Genomic DNA, 20,030 nt, shown 5'->3' on the forward strand with positions numbered 1-20,030 from the left:
GCCCAGCCTTCTTTGGATGGTGCACGCCCCAGCATTGTGAGGCCGATTGTGCGGGCAAACCAATTCGAAATCAAACCAGCCATTATCCAGATGATTCAGAACACCGTCCAATTTGGAGGAACTGCTGTGGACGATCCAAACACACACATCGCGGATTTTCTTGAGATTTGCGATACTTTTAAATTTAATGGAGTTTCTGATGATGCTGTTAGACTGCGTTTATTTCCTTTCTCTTTGCGTGATAAAGCTAAAGCTTGGTTAAATTGTTTACCTGTAGGTTCGATAGCTACATGGGAGGACATGGTGTAGTGACCCGTTCCAGAATCACCTACTAATCAAAAACTAAGCATGCAATTAACCTAATTAACAATAATCAGAGATAACAGCGGAAAAAGTCGACAACTATAATTATACAACCAAATCGAAGTCTAGAATAACTCAAAATAAAATATCCAATACAACCATATCGAATCAAAACAATACCGATAAACTAAACCAACCAGATACTCACGTCCTCCTCCTGCTCCTCCTGAGCTGTCCAACCTGAGGCCTGCCCCGAGGGAATGGGGTGTCCAAGAATAAACAAAACCGAGGACGTGAGCGATAAGAACGCCCAGTACAAAAGTATGAGTATACAGACCTATATGAAATGCACATGCTATGATATGATACCAGGGTAGTCAAGAAACAGGAGTCACAAAAGGATCTCAACAATGCTCAGTCTAGAGGCGCCAAGTGGATAGTGCCGCGCGGTACACCTCTGGGTCACTGCATCCACTACAAGACAGACGTGGACCTAAAATGTCCCGGACCACCGAAGCCCTCCCGACCCGTCGGCCACTGTGTACTCTCGGTGTCCATGCGTCCACAAGACAGGGCTGAGCGGCCCCAAGATATAGCTCAACCAGGATATCTCGGATAGTACTTTCGTACCTCTATCACAGCAATCCTAATCCACTGGAACCACCAGACAACAGGTCTAATCCAAGCCTATTCATCAAGTGAAAACCATCACTAAACTTATCTACTAGACTTAACTAGATAATCCTGAGATAAATACTGATAAAATTCCAAACCTTCGTCCGTCGCTAGCCCGCTGATGCCGCTAGCTCCCAACTAGAGCACAGCTCTGCTACAAGACCAGCAGCTCCCCGCTAGTGCCCAAATCTCGGAACAAGACTAGAACCTGTCAGAAACGACTGAAATGCTATGGAATTCTCTGAATTGGCGAGTCAAAATGAGGAAATCCGACCACTATTTATAGGCCATGTTCGGATCCTCCGAACACCACTTCGGAACTTCCGAACGCTACGTGTCCATTGGCTCTTGACAGCTCATGATCGGATCCTCCGATCATACACTTCGGACCGTCCGAACATGCACGTGTCCAGCTGCTCTTGACACCTCATGATCGGATCCACCGAACCTACACTTCGGACCTTCCGAACTCCCACGTGTCGATCAACTCTTGACACCTAATGATCGGATCCACCGAACTCACTTCGGACCTTACGAACTCTTCGGTGCTTCCGAACCATCTTCGGTCCGTCCGATCATGACTCGGTCAAAATTACACCTTAAACCTTCTTAATCACCATTACTCCGTTAATTACCCAATTTGGAATTCGGGCTACTACACATGGCGAAGGCGTTTCTCATCAAATACTTCCCTCCATCGAAGACCATGAAGCTGCGGGCAGACATCACAACATTTGCTCAGTTCGATCAAGAGTCACTATATGAGGCGTGGGAGCGTTTCAAAGATCTATTACGAAGATGCCCACATCACGAGTTGCCACTTGGGTTAGTCGTTCAAACCTTTTATTACGGTTTGCTTACTCCTAACCGTACTATGATAGATGCTGCTGCGTGTGGGAACCTTTTGAGGAAGACTGCGGAAGAAGGATATGAGTTGTTGGAGGAGATGGCTGCTAGCAGCTATCATCCTCAATCTGACCGGAACAACCAGCGGAGAAGTGCCGGAGTTCACCAGGTAACTGATTTTTCTGTTATTACTGCACAACTTGACGCTTTAAACAGGAAAATAGACGGCTTGAACGTGGGTGGCACGGCTATGCGTCTTCAAGAGATATTCTGTGAGAAGTGTGGAGGGGAATACTATGTGAAAGACTGTCAAGATGGAAATCCCTTCTATGTGCAAGATGAGGCACCGGTGAATCAAGTGGGAGTCCAAAACCGCCCAAGGAATGACCCTTACTCGAACACATATAATTCTGGGTGGAGGCAACATCCCAACTTCTCATGGGGCGGTCAAAACAGTCATAATAGGCCGCAAGGAGGACAACAATATGGGAAACAACCGATGTACAGATCCGATCCTCCTAGAGAAGAAAAGTCCAACTTGGAACAAATGATGTCTAAGTTTATCTCATCCACTGAAACTCGACTCCAAAACCAAGATGCATCAATAAAGGGGCTCGAGAATCAAATTGGACAGTTGGCCAAGATGATAGCAAGTAGAGAGCCGGGCACCTTGCCAAGTAATACCGAGACTAATCCAAAAGAGCAAGTGAAGGCCATTGAGTTGAAGAGCGGACAAGTTTTGGAGCCTAGAGAAAAAGAGAAAAGCCAAGTGCCGGATGAACATGCTGCGACGTCTCAAGGTAAGTCATCTAACTCTACACCAGCACTCACTGCACAACCTAAGATTGTTATCCCTCCACCTTTTCCTGCAGCATTAAAAAAGGCAAAACTAGATGCACAATTTGGTAAGTTTTTAGAGGTGTTTAAAAAATTGCATATTAATATTCCTTTTGCCGATGCTTTGATGCAAATGCCTAGTTATGCTAAATTTTTGAAGGACATTTTAGCCAACAAGAGAAAATTGGAGGATCACATGATGGTAAATTTGACCGAAAGTTGCTCTGCTTTGGTGCAAAACAAAATCCCACCGAAACTAAAAGACCCAGGGAGTTTTTCTATCCCTTGCATGATTGGTGATGTAGTTTTTCGTAAAGTATTGTGTGACCTTGGTGCAAGTATTAATCTTATGCCTCTATCTGTTTTCAGGAAACTCGGATTAGGAGAGCCTAAGCCGACGAGGATGTCCTTGCAACTGGCTGACAGGTCTGTCAAGTACCCCCGCGGAGTGATTGAGGATGTGCTAGTAAAACTGGACAAATTCATTTTCCCTGCAGACTTCGTGGTGCTCGACATGGAAGAGGATACAGAGATGCCTCTGATTTTGGGGAGACCATTCCTTGCAACTGGCAAGGCACTTATTGATGTGCAAGAGGGAAAGTTGAGATTGAGAGTGGGCGAAGAAGAGATTACATTTGATGTTTTTAATGCACTTAAGCACACACTGCATTCTGACAGTTGTTTTAGAATTGATGCTTTTGACTCTCTTGTATCCAACTATGTGCAGGATGCTCTTAAGGACCCTTTGGAGGCCACTATCAACACTGAATTGGGAGAAGAGGAGTTAGACGAAGAAAGAGCTGAAATTGTGGCACACTTTAATGCCAACCAACCATGGAGAAGGCCAATGAGGATGCGACTGGAGGATCTAGGAGAACGAAGAGATTTGACACCTCAAAGGTCAAGCATCGAGGATCCACCAACGCTTGAGCTGAAGCCGTTGCCTCCACACCTCAAGTACGTATACTTAGGTGAGAATAACACTTTACCTGTCATTATTTCTGCTGTTTTGACAGATGTGATGGAGGACAAGCTGTTGGAAGTTTTGAAAGCGCACAAGGGTGCATTTGCGTGGAAGGTGGCAGATATCAGAGGAATAAATCCATCCGTCTGCATGCACAAGATCTTGATGGAAGAGAAGTACTCACCTCTCGTGCAACCTCAAAGACGATTAAATCCAAAGATGCAAGAGGTAGTAAGGGCTGAAACAATTAAGCTTCTCGACGCAGGTATCATCTATCCTATATCTGATAGTGCATGGGTAAGTCCTGTTCAGTGTGTGCCAAAGAAAGGTGGGATTACTGTTATCACAAATGAAAATAATGAATTAATACCCACTAGGACTGTTACGGGATGGCGTGTGTGCATTGATTATAGGAAATTGAATGATGCTACCCGTAAAGACCACTTTCCCCTTCCCTTTATTGATCAAATGCTTGAGAGGTTAGCGGGTCATGAGTTCTATTGTTTTTTAGATGGGTATTCTGGGTATAACCAAATCATGATTGCGCCCGAGGACCAAGAGAAAACCACTTTCACTTGTCCTTATGGCACTTTTGCTTTTAGACGGATGCCATTTGGTTAGTGTAATGCCCCTGCCACTTTTCAGCGATGCATGACTGCTATATTCCATGATATGATTGAAACTTTTCTTGAGATATTTATGGACGACTTCTCGATTTTTGGCTCGTCTTTTGATGATTGTTTGCAGAATCTGCAGGTAGTGTTGAGAAGATGTGAGGAGACAAATTTGGTGCTTAATTGGGAAAAATGCCACTTCATGGTACAAGAGGGAATTGTCCTAGGGCACAAGGTTTCGGGGCACGACATAGAGGTGGATAAGGCCAAAGTTGAAGTTATCAAGAACTTACCACCTCCGGCGTCCGTAAAGGGAGTTAGAAGCTTTCTAGGCCACGCCGGTTTTTACCGACGTTTCATCAAAGATTTTTCTAAAGTTGCAAAACCTTTATCTTCTTTACTCATGAAAGATGTGCCTTTTGATTTCAATTCTGATTGTTTGCAGGCATACGAGAAGTTGAAAGAGCGCTTAGTGACGGCTCCTGTCTTGGTGGCACCGGATTGGGATCTACCCTTCGAGATAATGTGCGATGCTAGCGATACTGCGGTAGGTGCTGTCCTCGGACAAAGACAAAACAAGGTATTTCACACCATATACTATGCAAGTAGGGCTCTAGATGAAGCACAATTGAATTATGCCACCACCGAAAAAGAGTTACTTGCAGTAGTGTTTGCACTTGACAAGTTTCATGCTTATCTTGTTTTGTCGAAAGTAATTGTGTTTACTGATCACTCTGCCCTTAAATATTTACTTGCAAAGAAAGATGCAAAGCCACGCTTACTTCGGTGGATTTTATTATTGCAAGAATTTGATTTGGAGATAAAAGATAAGAAGGGTGTTGAGAATGTGGTTGCAGATCATTTGTCTAGATTAGAATTTATCAGTAATGATTGTGTGACTGATGCGATTAATGATTGGTTCCCAGATGAGCAGTTGTTTGAGGTGAAAAATTGTCCATGGTATGCCAATTTTGCAAATTTTCTTGTTACAGGCTCACCCCCCCCCCCCCCCCCCCCCCCCAAATTTAACATTTCACCAAAGAAAGAAATTCTTTTCGAACATGAAGTATTATTTTTGGGAGGAACCTTTCTTGTTCAAAATTTGTGCAGATGCCATGATAAGACGGTGTGTTGCGGAAGAAGGGTTTGATCAAATTCTCAACCATTGCCATGACCGTGAGGTAGGTGGTCACTTCGGACCAACAAGGACGACATCCAAGGTACTTGAATGTGGCTTTTATTGGCCAACTCTTTTCAAAGATGCTCGTTCTTATGTGCTACACTGTGATAAAGGCCAGCGGTCAGGTAACATCTCTAACCGTCATGAAATGCCGTTAAAAAATATCATTGAATGTGAGGTTTTTGATGTGTGGGGAATAGACTTTATGGGACCATTTCCTAGTTCTTTCACGAAAAAATACATCTTGGTGGCGGTTGATTATGTGTCTAAGTGGGTAGAGGCGGAAGCATACGCCACTAATGATGCTCAAGTGGTTCTAAAATTTCTAAAGAAAAACATTTTTAACCGTTTTGGAACACCACGAGCAATCATTAGTGATGGTGGCACTCATTTTTGCAACAAACTCTTTGAAAAACTTTTAAGCAAATATGGTGTCACACATAAGATCTCTACCCCTTATCACCCCCAGACGAGTGGTCAAGTGGAAGTGTCAAACCGAGAGATAAAGAGAATTCTGGAGAAAGTGGTAGGCGTCAGTAGGAAAGACTGGTCGGTGAGGTTAGATGATGCTCTATGGGCATATATGACTGCTTTTAAAACACCTATAGGCACTACACCGTATAGGTTGTTATTTGGTAAAGCATGTCATTTACCTGTCGAGTTGGAGCATCGGGCATATTGGGCAACAAAAGCGCTGAACTTTAATTTTACTGATGCAGGTGAACAGCGTTTGCTTCAATTGGACCAGTTGGAGGAGTTCCGCAATTTGGCTTACGACCTTGCACTGTCTTACAAGGAGAAAACCAAAAAGGCTCATGACAAAAGGATCATCGAGAGAGAATTCAAGGAGGGTGAAAGTGTTCTACTCTACAACTCCCGGCTGCGACTTTTTCCCGGAAAGTTGAGATCACGATGGTCTGGTCCATTTGTGATTTCGAAAGTATATCCATCGGGAGCTGTAGAATTGAAAGACGGGAAGGATGGGACATTTACGGTCAATGCCCAGCGCCTGAAGCACTACATGGGTGGTACAATTGAGCCACAACTTGGAATCACCCGGTTCCAAGACATGCCGAACTAGACAGACCGACGTCTAGCTCTCGACGATAAATTGAGAACTTACTTTCCTTTCCCTTCTCTTGCATTTAATTTAGTTTTCTTTTTCTTTCACGTCAGCATATTTTGTTTTACTATTGTTTTATTTATATACAAAAAAAAAAAATTATTTGAAGAAAAAAAACAGAGGGGTTCGCGCTCGAGCGGCAATTTTTCACCGCCCGAGCGCGAACGTCTACCTCGTGAAATTTTTTCCCGAGAGGTTGGCGCTCGGGCGGTATTTTTCTACCGCCCGAGCGCGAAAGCTCACCTCTGAAATCAAACTCCAGAGAGGTTCGCGCTCGAGCGGTAATTTTCTACCGCTCGAGCGCGAGAGCTTTTAACACCCGATTCCCTTTTCCCTTCTCTCATTCTGCACGAATTTTTTTTCCCCCAAATTCACTCCCCAAATCCCTAACTCCTCTCATCCTTTCTCCTTTTCGATTTTCTTGAGCAGGCACCACCATCTCCACTCACCATCTCCAATTCAAAGTTCCAACTTCTTCAACTCCATGGCTCCCAAGAAGCAACGAGGTAATCCTAGCTCCTCCTCTTCATCCTCATTTGATAGAACACGTTTCGTGAGTGCGGAGGCTCGTGCGAGATATGACCATGCTAAAATTCACCGAAACCCCATAACTGAGAGGGGATTTCAGCGTACTATGGAGGATCGATATATGCCACCTCTTGTGGACTTGGCAAGAAGGGGATGGGAAAAATTTGGCGAACAACCTAAGGCGGCTGTGGTGTCGGTGGTTAGGGAATTCTACGCCAATGCCGTTGAACGAACTGACGGTCGGGCCTTTGTTAGAGGCAAGCTTGTGCCGTTCGATTCGGCCAAGATTATCGCCATATTGGAAACGGCCGAGGTAGATGACTCAAATTTCCAGGCATTGATGACTAATCCCGACTACAATCTGATTATCGAGACTCTGTGCCACCCGGGTGCGATGTGGAAACCATTGGGTGGATCGCCGAGCTGTTTTGATGAAAAGTACTTGAAAGCTGATATCGCCTTGTGGTATCTGTTTGTGGCCCGACGGATGATGCCAGTCTCGCACAAAAGCGAGGTGCAAAAGGAGCGTGCAGTGTTACTTTTTGCGTTGCACCGAGGTTACGCCATCGATGTGGGCAAACTTCTCAACTCGCAAATCATACTGAGCACCCACAACAGCCACATAGGTCTCTTCTTCCCGAGCATCATTTCCGAACTGTGTGCACGGGCCGGGGTGCATTTCAGGGACGACGAAGAGTGGCTTCAACCGATGAAGCCAATTTGCCGGGAGGACGAACAGCGGAAAAGGGCAAAAAGACGGGCGGACTTTCCCTCTCGGGGGAGGATGCGGGTGGATCAAGCACTGCCGTACCACAACGCCTCCCACCACAACCCCGCAGGCGAACGCAAAATGACAAAATGGATGAAAATCTCGCCTTCCAGGCACATCAGAGTCAGTTTAACTCGTATGTCACGGACCACCTATCTCACATTGACTCTATGATGCGCTCTTTGCTTGTGCACGGGGGCGTTGACCCGTCGACCATTCCACCGACTCCGTTACCACCTCCCCCATTCCAGTTCCAGTACGATTATTCTCAACATGGGGAGGCCGCAGGAGTGCCACCGCCGGAGCACGATGAGGATGACACTTGATCAGGGGAGTTTACTGTTTTCCCCTCTCTTGCACATTTATTTTTTTCCTTTTAGCTGTTTCCTGTTTTCTTTCTTATCTTTGTTTTAGTCTACCATGTTTATTAGCTTTCATGTTTTGAGTCTGCATTTGTGTTTGCATTTTTAGTGTCTGTTTCGTTTTGTGCAATGAGGGCATTGCACAACTCTAGTATGAGGGGGGTAGATTGTTATGTTTGTTTAGTTATTCGTTGCATTTATTTTGTCTAGTGTCGTTTATGGTGAGAAGACATAATTTATGCGCCAATGAAGAGGTTGGATTGATAGTATACAAAAGTATTGATTGGGTCATTTCATGAACAGTATTCTTGATTGTTAAAACATGAATTTTGGCACAAAGTTTGAACTTTTGAGCACACATGTGTGGGGACTAGAAGTTTGTAGGAATAATGGTGAAATTTGAAAGTTTTGTGTGGTTAACTTGAAAGACACCGTTTATGAGTTGAATTAGCATGTAAACCCGTGAAAATAAATCGTTAATTGAGACCTCGAACGAGAAAATTTGTTTTGCCTTGAACTTTACACTACCTCCTCTCCAATGCACTGAATTAAAATGTCATACCCCTAACCAGCTGTAATTCAAAGGATTATATTATTAGCCTAGGGAGTACATGTATGAAAATTGTGCATTTAAAAAAAAAAAAGAGAAAAGAAAAAGAGAAGGAAGAAGGAGATGTAAGGTGAGGGGGAGCCGAAAAAAAAAAGGGAATGAAATTCTATTCCTTGGCTAACAGTTGGAGATGTAAGGAGACGAGGAAAGTCAGACGAAAAGTCTTGACGATTGCACAATGAAATGATCGGTGTACTCCCAACTTTTAGCCACTCGAGCTTATTTTCCTTCTTTTCGACACCCTTATCTGCTGTAAGGCCCGAGAATTTGATTACCGTAATCTGAAATGATTTTGGGTATAATGACCGTAATTAAGATTAATCTGGAATGATTTATTGATCAATTAACATGATTGAGGTTATACAAACTTGAATTAAGAAGTCGGGCATCGTTACATTCTAATCCAAGATGTTCAACCGAACATCTAGAGATGTTCGGCCGAACATCTCAAAAGAGACGACCGGCGCATATGCGCGAGAAAGGGCGCGCATATGCGCGAGCACTCCAGTAGGTCTCGCGCATATGCGCGAGATGAAGCGCGCATATGCGCCAGGCATGCATTATGTAAACTCGCCACTTGGCTTTTGTGGAGCAACGTGTGTATATATAAATATATATACATAGCAATCCATATTCAGAAAAAATAAGGGAGAAACCGAGGGAAGCTTCGGGGAAAATTAAGGGTACGAGAAATCCGTCCGTCTGTTTTTGAATCCGAGTACAGTACTGAGTTCCTATCAACGTAGGCTACAACTGGACGTAAGTTTTGCTACGTTTTGACATGTTTTGAAATTAAACTATTGTCAGAATTGAATAGGATTCCTATATGATGTTCTTGTCATGTTAGACATCATAGAATCGAAGTCAGATTAAGAAACGAACTGATTATGTAATTGTTATGATTTTTAGAATCGATTTGACTGAGAATTCATATCAGATATGTATTGTTATTGAGATTATGACTGGTACTGATACTGATTACGAATTCTGGTATTATATCAGTGATGTTTGGATTGACTGGGTTATCGAGATTGGGTTGTTATACCGTCGAAACAGCAGTTAATTGATATTAATCAGAATCAGTAGTGATTTCAATTATATCTTGATATCGTCGATATGGAATAGATTGTGTCTTGAATTGACATTGATCAGATTATGTGTTGATTTGAGTATTGATCAGAACAGGTATTGATTTGAGTTGTTTATTGATATTATATCTGTTCGGTATTGTCATTATCAGATTGGGAATAGACCGAGATAGAGTCGGGATTTCTTCTTCTTCTTCTGAGCGAGAAGATAAAGGTATAAATTAATGTTGAGTTGGGATTGCACAACTCGAGGGAGGTTTGACTCGAGTTTCCCTAAATCACATACTTTACCTTATTGCATTGATATTTGCATTAAGTTGATTGATGTACTTGTTCTCTTGATATTAGATGACATGTATTAGACGAGTTATCTTGTGACAGAAGTTCCGGATAGTGGTGGTATCGCCACGGCACATTGCACGATGTCTCAAGATAGGATATTGGCGATAGAGCTATAGTCCTTGACGGTTAGGTCAGGACACTGGATGTTTGGTTATATCGAGTAATGGAATCTATTACGGAATTCGATATAGGAACACCATATTTGGTTATATCGAGTAAAGGGTATTGGAATTCTTCTATTACGGAATTCGATATAGGAATACCAGGGCACTGGTTATATCGAGTAATAGAGATTATGGTTCCATCCTTTACGGAATTCGATATAGGAATACCACATCTGGAAACCGGGATCCCTAGACTAGGATTGAGTCTAGTCTAAAACATAGAGTCACTAGCCTGAGTGACAGCTAGATTGAATTGTATGGATTAATACTGATTTATGTTCCTGATATTGGTACATGTTTAGAATAGCAGTTATTCTTGAGATTGATTATGTTCCTGAGATTGGTACATGTTTAGAATAGAAGTTATTCTTGATATTGATTATGTTCCTGATATTGGTACATGTTTAGAATAGAATTATTCTTGATATTGATTATGTTCCTGATATTTGGTACATGTCTAGAATAGGAATTATTCTTGATATTGATTAGGTTCCTGATATTTGGTACATGTTTAGAATAGGTGTTATTCTTGATATTGAGTATGTTCCTGATATGGTACATGCTTAGAATAGAATTTATTCTGGATATTGAATTATGTACCGGATTAGGGTACATGTATAGAATATGATTTATTCTGGTTATGGATTGATATCATGATTTTGATATATGATATGATTTTTGATATATGCTTTTATATTGTTTATATGATGGCATGTATACATGATTTATACTGGGATATTTATATCTCACCGGAGTTATCCGGCTGTTGTCTTGTTTGTATGTGTGCATGGCAACAGGTGGGCTAGGATCAGGGTCAAGAAGAGAACGAGGCTGGACTAGATAGCGTGGAGGTCCGGACTTTGAAGCAACTTAGGGTTCAGCACTGACTTATAGTTGAACCTAGTCGGATTATTGTAGATCATACAATAATTGTATGTTATGTTTAATATGTAATTTGAATTTAATTACATTATGTTTCCGCTGTGTAATTTAAAAAGAAAAATTTTTAGACCCTGTTTATTATGAATGATTAAATATTCCTAAAGACGATTAAGGAATGTATTAGCGTCCGGGTCCCCACAACAGGTGGTATCAGAGCTGTAGGTCCTTGAACTGTAGGTTCCTTAGCACTGAGATAGAAAAGAGTGAGCGGGGTAGACTGAGTTTTCTTTCCTGCTTTTGATTGCTAGCATGTGATATAGTATTATGTTGATTTACATTGAGTATGCTAGCATGCCAGCATGTTTTATTGTGTTTAAATGTACGTTACCTGAATATCTGAATTGATTTGGTAATATATCTGATTTGAAAATAAATCAGAACCAATTTTGATCAGAAGGTAAGCTGATCAGAAAGGGATTGAGATTGATTATCTCCTGTGATTACTGACTCCTGTGATCATCAGATATACCTCGTAGAAGAATTTCAGAAAGGGGTAGTACTTCGTCTGATCAGATAGATGTATCAAAAATTCAGATGAAAACTAAATTGAAAGAGTTTCAGTTATTTCAGCCGCCGATTCTGAGTGGTATCGGGACGTCTGAAGAGTATGAGAACTGGTTTGATGACATAGAAATACTGTTCGATTTACTTGATTGTACAGATGAACAGAGAGTTAAACTGGTATTCCCTCAGTTACGAGAAGCTGCCAGAAGTTGGTGGATTACAACCAAAGGAGTACTAGGACTGAGAGGTTCCCGAGGATTTCAGGGAGCTAGATCATCTGGATATGGTGATCAAGGAACAGACCAGGACACACTTGATGATATAGTGGCAGGTATTGTTCCTTTATGATTATGATGCATATGTATTGATATATACTAATGCAATCAGTATGATTATCCTGGATTGGGTGGCACTGATATATGCTTTACCTGTTGGTTCTGTATCTACTGTAGTATTGTTTCTTTACCTTTTGGGGAAAGAATTTGATATCAGTGATATTCTGTGAGAGATTATATACTGCAGTAAGTTAAGAATAGGATTGAATTAGGACAGATTGTACTTGTATTGTCGGATGATGACAACATGATTGATATTGATATATCGAACAAGTACAGAGCAATTATAGAGTCTTGCCAGGAGATGGTAAGATTCGGACCTGAAATGGCCAATGAATGAATGATATACAGTAAGGGATTTAGATTTTGAATTCCTTGATATCTGTATTGTTTATGATTCGATGATTATCGAAAGGAATGGAATAATCCCTTATGTATTCAGTTGATGACTGAAGTAGAGCTTATCAGGGATTGATTTACTAATAGCAGGAAGTTTGCTATAGTTTTTCAGATGAGATTTCAGGTTGTTCTGTATCCGGAAGAGTGATTTCAGCCTGATTTGATTCCAGGTATTGGTTTCATTTTATAATTTCTTATATACTGATACTGATTGAATTGAGAGAATTGAAAAATCAGTTGAAAGAATTATTGTCTAAGAGTTAGAGTTACATTTGAATATATGTTTCTCTGGAAAGTACTTCAGTTCCGATTATGGGTTGATGAATCATGTGTTCAGCAATATTCTGAAGACATTATGCTCGTTTTATCTATGACATTTTGATATATTCGCAGCGTATGATTGAATTGAATATTCTTGGAACTGAGATTGTGGTATACAGAATTGTTCGGATATGAATCTCGATTGTGACAGATTGTATTCAGAGTCTATGATATCTGAAGATAGTATACTGACTGAATTATAGTACTGTTGAGACAGGGATCAGTGACTGAGAATGACATTGAATATGGTAGAATTTCCGAGATGTCAGAAATGTCAGAGATTGTGTCTTATGCAGTCATTAGATCAGCATTGTGTACTGATATTCTGAATCTGATATGATATTATTATCACTCTGAGTCTGTGTTTGATAACGATTGTTATGAACCGTTGAGGTTATATACAGTTCAGTCGAGTCAGAACTGATTTTGAAGATTAAAACAGTTCAGAAGTTGAATCAGACTGTTCAGAACTTGATTTTGATAGTTAGAACAGTGTGTCAGAGCCGAATACCAGGTAAGTAATATTTTATTTTATATGATTAGCTGATTTTTTTGTGTCAGATATTCGAATTTGAAGGGCAGGTATTGTCAGATGCACATAGTAGTAGATTCAGTACTGTTCTGGTAACAGGAAATGTGTGATAATTCGAATGGACAGTTTTGATATAAACAGATGAAATCAGTTATGTCAGAATTTATATTGAAATGTCTAAATCGTTGACTGATGAAGACAGGAAGATAGAAACCAGGAGATTGGTTATATCGATTAGTGATTCTTAAATAGAAATGGGAGTACATTTCTATGGATTTGGTGATGGAATCACCGAAATTTTGCCAAGATTGTACCAGTAGGTAGTTATGATTGAACGATTGGTCAAATATGCCTATGTTATATAGTACAGGATGACGTACTGATATGACCAGACGACTGAGAGGTATGTCAGAAACGGAGGTCAAATTGTATTGAATGCCAAAGTTGATTTTATCAGACTGTGATATTCGTTTGATTTTGTATTTTTGGCTGAGGGTATAGCTTGATTTTTAGCTATAATTTATAGATTGACAGATAGTCGGAGTGAACTATCCTGATACTGTAGGATATCCAGGAACTGTGGTGCTGGATTATAGCACTAGTTGACATAATTCATTGTCGCTTGTGAATTATTGTACAATAATAGCTATTAGATGAGTATCGAAATAGCTTTAGTTGAAGTATTGGACAGTGAGAACTGTGAATTTCCTTCGTATGGGAATGTTATTGCAGTGATGCTTGAGAGCAGATTTGATAAGATCGGAGATCTGATAAAGAAAATGAGACTGAATCAGAAGAAATGAGGATAGCTCAGAATGCATAGACTACATAAGCCAACGTCGGACGATGACTGTTGGTAATTGAAGCTGAAGGTTGAATATATCTTTGACTGGAATTAACAGATTTGGTAACAGATGATGACATTGAATTGTCATGAAACTATTGCACTGGCAATTGGTATACAGAGGTTGTATAGCCCGTATTCTGAAATTGATTCTATCACGAGTAATTTCGTTGATATGCGAGTATTTTAGTGTCTGTATATCTCCTTCGTATATCTGAATTGGTATCTGATAGGATTATCAGCATAACACGAGTTAAGTGTTTGTGATTTCGAGGACGAAATCATATCTTAGAGGGGGAGAAATGTAAGGCCCGAGAATTTGATTACCGTAATCTGAAATGATTTTGGGTATAATGACCGTAATTTAAGATTAATCTGGAATGATTTATTGATCAATTGACATGATTGAGGTTATACAAACTTGAATTAAGAAGTCGGGCATCGTTACATTCTAATCCAAGATGTTCAACCGAACATCTAGAGATGTTCGGCCGAACATCTCAAAAGAGACGACCGGCGCATATGCGCGAGAAAGGGCGCGCATATGCGCGAGCACTCCAGTAGGTCTCGCGCATATGCGCGAGATGAAGCGCGCATATGCGCCAGGCATGCATTATGTAAACTCGCCACTTGGCTTTTGTGGAGCAACGTGTGTATATATAAATATATATACATAGCAATCCATATTCAGAAAAAATAAGGGAGAAACCGAGGGAAGCTTCGGGGAAAATTAAGGGTACGAGAAATCCGTCCGTCTGTTTTTGAATCCGAGTACAGTACTGAGTTCCTATCAACGTAAGCTACAACTGGACGTAAGTTTTGCTACGTTTTGACATGTTTTGAAATTAAACTATTGTCAGAATTGAATAGGATTCCTATATGATGTTCTTGTCATGTTAGACATCATAGAATCGAAGTCAGATTAAGAAACGGACTGATTATGTAATTGTTATGATTTTTAGAATCGATTTGACTGAGAATTCATATCAGATATGTATTGTTATTGAGATTATGACTGGTACTGATACTGATTACGAATTCTGGTATTATATCAGTGATGTTTGGATTGACGGGGTTATCGAGATTGGGTTGTTATACCGTTGAAACAGCAGTTAATTGATATTAATCAGAATCAGTAGTGATTTCAATTATATCGTGATATCGTCGATATGGAATAGATTGTGTCTTGAATTGACATTGATCAGATTATGTGTTGATTTGAGTATTGATCAGAACAGGTATTGATTTGAGTTGTTTATTGATATTATATCTGTTCGGTATTGTCATTATCAGATTGGGAATAGACCGAGATAGAGTCGGGATTTCTTCTTCTTCTTCTGAGCGAGAAGATAAAGGTATAAATTAATGTTGAGTTGGGATTGCACAACTCGAGGGAGGTTTGACTCGAGTTTCCCTAAATCACATACTTTACCTTATTGCATTGATATTTGCATTAAGTTGATTGATGTACTTGTTCTCTTGATATTAGATGACATGTATTAGACGAGTTATCTTGTGACAGAAGTTCCGGATAGTGGTGGTATCGCCACGGCACATTGCACGATGTCTCAAGATAGGATATTGGCGATAGAGCTATAGTCCTTGACGGTTAGGTCAGGACACTGGATGTTTGGTTATATCGAGTAATGGAATCTATTACGGAATTCGATATAGGAACACCATATTTGGTTATATCGAGTAAAGGGTATTGGAATTCTTCTATTACGGAATTCGATATAGGAATACCAGGGCACTGGTTATATCGAGTAATAGAGATTATGGTTCCATCCTTTACGGAATTCGATATAGGAATACCACATCTGGAAACCGGGATCCCTAGACTAGGATTGAGTCTAGTCTAAAACATAGAGTCACTAGCCTGAGTGACAGCTAGATTGAATGGTATGGATTAATACTGATTTATGTTCCTGATATTGGTACATGTTTAGAATAGCAGTTATTCTTGAGATTGATTATGTTCCTGAGATTGGTACATGTTTAGAATAGAAGTTATTCTTGATATTGATTATGTTCCTGATATTGGTACATGTTTAGAATAGAATTATTCTTGATATTGATTATGTTCCTGATATTTGGTACATGTCTAGAATAGGAATTATTCTTGATATTGATTAGGTTCCTGATATTTGGTACATGTTTAGAATAGGTGTTATTCTTGATATTGAGTATGTTTCTGATATTGGTACATGCTTAGAATAGAATTTATTCTGGATATTGAATTATGTACCGGATTAGGGTACATGTATAGAATATGATTTATTCTTGTTATGGATTGATATCATGATTTTGATATATGATATGATTTTTGATATATGCTTTTATATTGTTTATATGATGGCATGTATACATGATTTATACTGGGATATTTATATCTCACCGGAGTTATCCGGCTGTTGTCTTGTTTGTATGTGTGCATGGCAACAGGTGGGCTAGGATCAGGGTCAAGAAGAGAACGAGGCTGGACTAGATAGCGTGGAGGTCCGGACTTTGAAGCAACTTAGGGTTCAGCACTGACTTATAGTTGAACCTAGTCGGATTATTGTAGATCATACAATAATTGTATGTTATGTTTAATATGTAATTTGAATTTAATTACATTATGTTTCCGCTGTGTAATTTAAAAAGAAAAATTTTTAGACCCTGTTTATTATGAATGATTAAATATTCCTAAAGACGATTAAGGAATGGATTAGCGTCCGGGTCCCCACATCTGCACTTGAAAGTTGAATAAAGTTCAATTAATGGCTAGTGATAAATGGACACGGGGATGCATGCTAGTGAGACTTGTATTGAAGTGTTAAATTGAGTGACTCGCATGATGGGATAATTGATCTATTTGAAATACGGATGACTAGACCCATCATGACACACACACGTTCAAATTAGTGTCAAGATTTATGTGTAGATGAGAATGAGTATTCGTTTGTGATTTGACTTAATTATGATTTGTACGGTAGAAAGTTCACTGAGGCATGAGCATAAAATTTGTTAACTCACCATTGATATTTAATTGTGTTAGTTATTTCTTGTTTGAGTAATTTTGTGGTTGTTGAGTTTGTTTAGTATCTCGTGCTTTAACCTATTTTACTTGAGGGCAAGCAAAAGGTTAGTATGAGGGGGTTGATATGTGTCGTTTTTACGTATTTTATTGCCTTAGTTTTAGTTGTGTTTGCATTGTGCATGCATGCATTTTAGTTACATGTTGTTTATTTTTGAGCGAACATTTGCATTCTATCATATCTCACTGGTTTGTGACGAATTTGCAGGGAAAAGTGACCGGAAAACCAAAGATGGAGCAAAGTGTACAAATGAGGGGTCAACCGACAGAATGAGTGGCACCCGAGCGGTAATTTTCTACCGCCCGGGCGCGAAAGGTGACCAAGGCAACAGAAAGGTCGGCGCTCGAGCGGTAGTTTTCTACCGCCCGAGCGCGAATGCTGCACTTCTCAAGGAGATTCACAGAAGGTGTGGCGCTCGAGCGGTAATTTTCTACCGCCCGAGCGCCACCTATTTTTGGCAAGATTTCATGCTCGATTTCTTACCTTAGTTGGAAGGATGGCTGGAATGGAAAGGGGGATTGGTCGACTTTTGAGCATCATTCAGACGGATTGAAGGAGCACAAGGAGTTTTTGGAGAGCTTTTGCACTTGGATTGAAGATTCGACGGTTTCCGGGCATTGTTCTTCGCAGATTTCGTCACGTCTCGTATTTCTAGTTTATTTTCCGTTGTTTAAATATTGTTTTGCTTATTTTCATTATGAATTCTAGTAGCTAACTTTAATATTTGTTGGGATTAAAGGGGATCCTACCCCAAACTTTGATCTAGTTAATTTATAATTCGATTTGTGATTTATTCTTGATTATTTTACGATTTTCATTGTGTCGTTGAGCGTAGCTAACTTTAACGACAATTTTATATCCCGAGTGAGTTCGAGAGAATAATTAGTGATAGGATCGAGTGGTATAATTCGCGGATCTACAATTTACATAGATATATGAAATTGGATACGTGCCGATAGTCATAGTCCTTAGGGTCGAAAACTAGGGGGTTTCATAAATCGAAATGCGATTCATTCTTGATAAATAATTAAAGACATTTAATTACTTCATTGAGTGAATTAGTTTGGCATAGCTCGAGAGAGTGTGTTCAATTGAATAGGAAATCCTGTCGGAAGCGTAGAACACAATCGAACGAATTAATAAATTAATAAGGGGTAGGTGAACCAGGATTCCCAACAAATTCTTTTATCATTTGAACATTAATCAATCGATTTAGCAGTCATATTTGATCATTTAATCTTTGAACTTGTTTATTTAATTTTCTGCATTTTAGTAGTTATAACACAACAAATCACCTTTCGTCGCTAAAGTTTTAGTAACTAAAATAATAATTGTTAAATACAGTCTTCAGTGGAACGATACTCGTATTCACATACACTATATTATTACTTGACATCGTGCACTTGCGATTTATTTTGAGCATACAAAATCATATTTTTATTGGGGAATTCACAGTGCAAGTTTTGCTCGATCACATGTCTATGTGTAGTGGTTGACCTACAATGCCTACAATAGCAAATCAATTGAATTGCTATATCTCACAGGAAATGGCATTTATTTGTGGTAGAAGTGTGCATTAAATGCATTTTGTGTTATACTTAAGTGCGTTGTTGTGTTTCAATTTGTTTGTGCAATTGTTGTCCACCAAACACAACACGTTGAGCTTGAAGCGGAAGATGTCTGTGACTTTCCCTTGTCCGTCTCAAGATTCTGTGACTAGCAAGTATGTAGTACCACCGGTTTCCCTGTTATCAGATGAAGAAGACTATGGTGATGATAAACCACCATCACCATTGAAGACCAAAACTGATGTCGGTTTGTCTGCTTCAATTTCACTCAAGAAAACAGCACCAAGCAAAAAGCCGTTCGATCCTGTCGCTAACAAGTACTACAAAAAACTAATGAAGCATTTGAACAACAAGAAGCGTGGTTGTGTTGTGGAGACTGGTGCGATCAAGAAACGTGCTGGAGAAGATAATTGTGTACCGGTTGTTATCATCGACACTTCAGGGGAGTCAAGTGGGTAAACATGTTACTTTCTTCAGTAAGTAATGTGGTCTTGCAACCACTTTTTTGCTTATTTTGCAATGTCTTGCAATTGTATATTTACTAGACGGTTATGTGGGCAAGACTATTTCCTTATTTTGATGTGGCTGTGTAATGGAATGATGATTTGTACCTGTCTGTAATATGTTATTGTGTTTAACAAAGTTGCAAGTCTTCAGCTTTGTGGTAGCGTACAGTTTAATTTTTTCAGAAAGAAAGAAACAATACTGTACTAATGCTTATTTTCGGTATACATTTCATTTCCTGTTGTAATTCGTAAAATAAGTTTATCAAATTGAATGCGTAAAGTAACGTATCTTAATTTTTAACGACTCATCGTCCAAAGTTCAAATTTACCACTAGTTCTTCAGAATAAATTGTAAAAACCTCCTTTACCAAGAATAGCAATCAAATGGAAGCACATAATTGTTAAAGCTTTGTTCTCCAAGACTAGCAACTTGAAACAAAAGCAAAATCCAACATTTCGAGTCCATCTACAGAGACGACTTTGAGGCAGCATATGTCATCGACATGTGCATATACACATAAGTTCAACACTTCTACAAAATAAGTACATCAAAAATTAATATTACCCTCAAAGTGTCGCATGAAATGGCAGAAC

General features: G+C 39.8%; 1 non-coding gene across 1 annotated transcript; it reads right to left on the reverse strand.

Annotated features, from left to right (window-relative positions):
- Nucleotides 1-1,688: 1,688 nt before the first annotated feature.
- Nucleotides 1,689-1,794, reverse strand: LOC140815749 (small nucleolar RNA R71). Its single transcript, XR_012114398.1, has one exon. It is a non-coding gene; the product is annotated as a small nucleolar RNA R71 (small nucleolar RNA).
- Between the last annotated feature and the right edge of the window lie 18,236 nt (nucleotides 1,795-20,030).

This window comes from Primulina eburnea, chromosome 15 (assembly GCF_022965805.1).
Source record: "Primulina eburnea isolate SZY01 chromosome 15, ASM2296580v1, whole genome shotgun sequence".
Classification (NCBI taxonomy): Eukaryota; Viridiplantae; Streptophyta; class Magnoliopsida; order Lamiales; family Gesneriaceae; genus Primulina; species Primulina eburnea.